The sequence below is a fragment of the Ziziphus jujuba genome, chromosome 11, assembly GCF_031755915.1.
Source record: "Ziziphus jujuba cultivar Dongzao chromosome 11, ASM3175591v1".
NCBI classification, from domain to species: Eukaryota; Viridiplantae; Streptophyta; class Magnoliopsida; order Rosales; family Rhamnaceae; genus Ziziphus; species Ziziphus jujuba.
The window spans coordinates 5,220,900-5,225,959 of record NC_083389.1 but is presented as its reverse complement, the minus strand read 5'-3'; positions in this window follow the sequence as shown (position 1 = coordinate 5,225,959).

The window sequence follows — 5,060 nt, the reverse complement described above, 5'->3', positions numbered from 1 at the left end:
ATTTCTAAGATTAAATCAATCAAAAAATCCGAATCTAGATCAAACTTTGCACTGATTATGGACAAAATAATTACTGAGGAATTTAGACAAACTTTTCAAAATCCTGCAAAAAATAAAGCAAGAATATAAAGAGATGTTATGATAATTTAGTGGACCAATGACAACAATACATTGAAGCTTCATCGTCGTCTTTTGTATAAATGCCGACGCTAGATCAATGACCACTCATCGGCTTAAGGCCACAACATTAGGATAATTTATTGACTGTATTGCCTTTGTAATTTTGTTTGCTTCTTGTAAGTTATTACACCGATTTTGGACAAAATAATTACTAAGGAATCTAAACAAACTTTGCAAAATCCTAGGCCAATGACCACTCATCGGCTTATAGCCACAACATTAGGATAATTTCTTGATTGTATTGCCTTTGTAATTTCGTTTGCTTCTTGTAAGTTTTTGCACTGATTTTGGACAAAATAATTACTGAGAAATTTAAACAAACTTTGCAAAATCCTATAAAAAATAAAGCAAGAACAAAAAGAAATGATACCTTTATCAGGGGACGAACACCGACGCTATGATTTCTACATCGTCGTCTTATGAGTAAATGCCGACGCGAGTTCAACGACCACTCGTCAGCTTACGGCCACAACATTAGGATAATTTATTTGACTTTATTGCCTTTGTAATTTCGTTTGCTTTAGTAAGTTTTTGCACCGATTTTGGACAAAATAGTAACTGAATAATTGAAACAAACTTTGCAAAATCATGTAAAAAATAAAGCTAGAACAAGAACATGTGTTATATTAACTAGGAGACCAACGCCGACGCTATGGTTTCTCTTCCTGGTCATCTTATATGTAAACGCCGATACTAGTTCAAAGACCAATTGTCAACCACAACATTAGGATAATTTATTGACTATATTGTCTTTGTGATTTCGTTTGCTCCATAACATTAGGATAATTTATTGACTGTATTACCTTTATGATTTCGTTTGCTTCTTGTAAGTGTTTGTACCGATTTTGGTCAAAATAATTACTGAGGAATTCAATCAAACTTTGCAAAATCATGTAAAAAATAAAGCTAGAACAAAAAGATATGTTATGTTTATTAGGGGACTAACACCAATGCTACGTTGACGACTACTCGTCATCTTGTGAAATGACGCCGACGCTATACCAATGACTACTCGTCGGCTTACGTCCATAAAAATAGAATAATTTATTGCCTGTATTACCTTTGTGATTTCGTTTGCTTCTTGTAAGTTTTTGTATCAATTTTGGTCAAAATAATTACTAAGAAATTCAAACAAACTTTGCAAAATCATGTTAAGAATAAAGCAGGAAGAAAAAGATATGTTATGTTTATTGGGGGACCAACGCCGACGCTACCTTTTCTCTACATCGTCATCGTATGTGTCAACGCCGACGCTAGTTCAATGACCAATCGTCGGCTTACAGGCACAAAATTAGGATAATTTATTGACTGTATTGCCTTTATGATTTCGTTTGCTTCTTGTAAGTTTTTCTACCAATTTTGGTCAAAATAATTATTGAGAAATTCAAACAAACTTTGCAAAATCATGTAAAGAATAAAGCTAGAAAAAAAAGATATGTTATGTTTATTAGGGGACCAACGCCGACGCTACGTTTTCTTTACATCGTCGTCTTATATGTCAACGCCAACGCTAGTTCAATGACCACTCATCGGCTTACGTCCACAACATTAGGATAATTTATTGACTGTATTGCCTTTGTAATTTCGTTTGGTTCTTGGAAGTTGTTTCACAGATTTTGGATAAAATAATTACTAAGAAATTCAAACAAACGTTGCAATATCATGTAAAGAGTAAAGCTAGAACAAAAAGATGATGTGTTACATTTATTTAGGGGACCAACATCGACACTACGTGTGCGTTTCATCATCGTCTTATTTTTCAACCCCGACGCTAGCTAAACGACCACTCCTCGGCTTACGACACAACATTAGGATAATTTATTGACTGTATTGCCTTTGTAATTTCGTTTGGTTCTTGTAAGTTATTTCACTGATTTTGGACAAAATAATTACAGAGGTATTTGAACAAACTTTACAAAATCATGTAAAAAATAAACCAAGAACAAAAGAAATGATATGTTTATTAGCGGACAAATGCCGACACTAGTTCAACGACCACTAGTTGTCTTACGGCCACAAATTCAGGATAATTTTATGGCTGTTTTGCCTTTGTAATTTGGTTTAATGCGTGTAAATTTCTCAACTGATTTTGGTTAAAATAAGTGCACATAAATTTAAACAAAACTTTCAATCTCATTTATAAAATGCGAAATTTGTAAAATAATTCAAAATGCTTTTATGTGGAACAAAGCCGACGTGAAGGTAAATCTTGCACGTCGGTGTATATACACGCGGACGCTACGTTAACAAGTCCACGTCGTTTTAATATGGAACAAATGTAAGCAAATCATCCAAAAAACAACAAACTTTGATAGAGATTAGAAAACTTACAAAATACTAAAATCGTTGCTGTTGACTTGTACCCGGGTCGGCTTAGTTCTCGTCATTTATATATATATTTTTTGTGTCATCCTGCACCATTGTAATTAACATTGATGTTGTAAAAGTTGTAAAATTTTCTAATGAATTATTGTAGACAAATTTATATCAAAGGAATTTAAACAAAAGTAAGAAAATCATTAAAAAGTACAAATTGTCCAAGAAAATTGACAAATTTTAAAAACAGTAAAGCCCATGCTGTTGACATGAACCGATGTCGGCGTAGGCTTTAGTTTTTTAATTTTTTTTTCCTGTTTATCCTTTACCGTTATAATTGCCATTGATGCTTGTAATTATTCAAATGAATTGTTTAAGACAAAATTATAACAAAGGAATTTAAATTTTAAATGACAAAAGCCAACGCTATTTACATGTACTAGCGTCGGTGTAGGCATCCTTTTTGTTCTTTTGTATCATTAACAAATTTTAAAAGAAAATTGAAAAACTTAAAAAATATCAAATCCAATGGTGTTCACATATGAATTTGTCGGCGTATGCCTCATTGATGCATGTAGTTAATCGGTTGTATAGGACAAACTTATAACAAAAGAATTTAAACAAAAGTAAGAAAATCATTAAGAAAACGAAAGTTTAAAAGAGAATAGAAAAACTTTAAAAATACCACAGTCGTCATCGTTGGCTTGTACCAGTGTCGGCTTAGATCTCGTTTTTTAAATTTTTTTCCTTTTTATGCTTCACTGTTGTCATTACCATTGATTCTTGTAATTATTCGAATGAATTGTTTAAGACAAAATTATAACAAAGGAATTTTAACAATAGTAAGAAAATAATTATAAAAAAAAATGATTTTGTAAACAAAAAATACGAAAACCCGTACAATACATAAATACAAGATATTGTTGACAAAAGCTACAAAATCATTATTGAATAAATTAATAATAAGTACCAAAGAATGAACAAAATTCACAAAAGCCAATGAGGCCACCAAGTAGAAATTGTCATGAGTTTGAAATAGCTTTTATCATAGCCGATGCCCATTCAACTCATAATTGGTTGACAACATCTTGTGGCCACTTCACTCCCTCATACTACACATGCGATTAGTTTATTACAAATTGGATACACATGTACAAAACAATTTAATAAAAAAAAATTAATTGCATTGAAGTACAAGAAAATTGGTGGTTCTCACATGTGTGTTTAAATTTTTGGGAGGTATTTGTTCCCTAATGATGTCCCGCATTATCATCATTATGTAGTAACCACATTCCGTACTACCAAGCTACTTATAAGTCTAAGTTTGCAACCATAAATGTTAACGTCATATTATGTAAGAAATACTACATGTGTTTGATAAGTATGTAAACTAACAACAATAATTCTCAATTTAAATCATCCTAATTTACTTGTGTATGGGTTTGCCAGTCAATTTTTTTTGTGGTTACGCTCCTGGTCTCTTTCTTCCATGCAATGAACGCACTATATCAACACATACATTGTAACATTATTATAATATTATGAAATTTTTGTAAATTTCATTACAAATAAATTATTAAAATTAAGTTTCTATTGAACTTACTTGTCGATCATCTTCCTAAAGTTCTTATGGAATTCATTGTTATGAATTGCCAAAGAATAAAAAAACCAAGCTGTTGCGTAGAATGGGTCAACAACCCCTAACATCCAATGATTGCTACAAACCAATAATAAATTATTAATTTATATGTGCATAACTATTAAATTACTTGGCTAACTAATTATTGCAACTTAACACCACATATCCTGAACAGTACGGAAAGAACCATAATTGGTTGCGAATTACAGATCTCCATCTACCCACAATATTTTTTGTTCTAGCATTTGGGTCTGCATAACCAACCGGTGCAGTCAGTGTGGGATGAACAAAGCAAAACTTTCATGCACCATGTGTGGTTTCCAATCCAGTATATAAGTATCTGCCAAAATCATTTGAAGTATGTACAAGTAAATATAAAATTTGATATTGATAATTATAATTGATTGAATTGAAATTTTATACACTCTAGGCCATGAATGTAGTTTTGTTACCTAATGTAGAACAATATACACTCTGTAGATATTTCCCGCATGTTACAAAAATCAAGGATGTCAACCTTCACTATGCACAACTGATCTACATCCCCCACACTTCCTTTCTCTATGTCGAACATCCAAATATGATTTATATCCATGGCCTCGATCCGGCTTAGCAACATCCAGATGGGTGGGGTTAAAACTAAAGGATCACCACATTGGTCATCCTCAATATAGGTTTCCTCCCCGGGAGGTACACATGTATCCTCCACCTGTAGTACATGTGTCTTCTCCACATGTGGTGGGTTATAACCATATGAAACTTCATCCACATGTGTCTCCTTCACATGTCTCTCCTCCACATGTGCCTCCTACGCGTGTTTCTCCTCTACAGGTGGTACATATGGTAGGTTGGACATTCCCTATAAATATCAACAGAACATTATTTAAGTACATCAGCACCACCCTACACAGATGAAAGTTATACA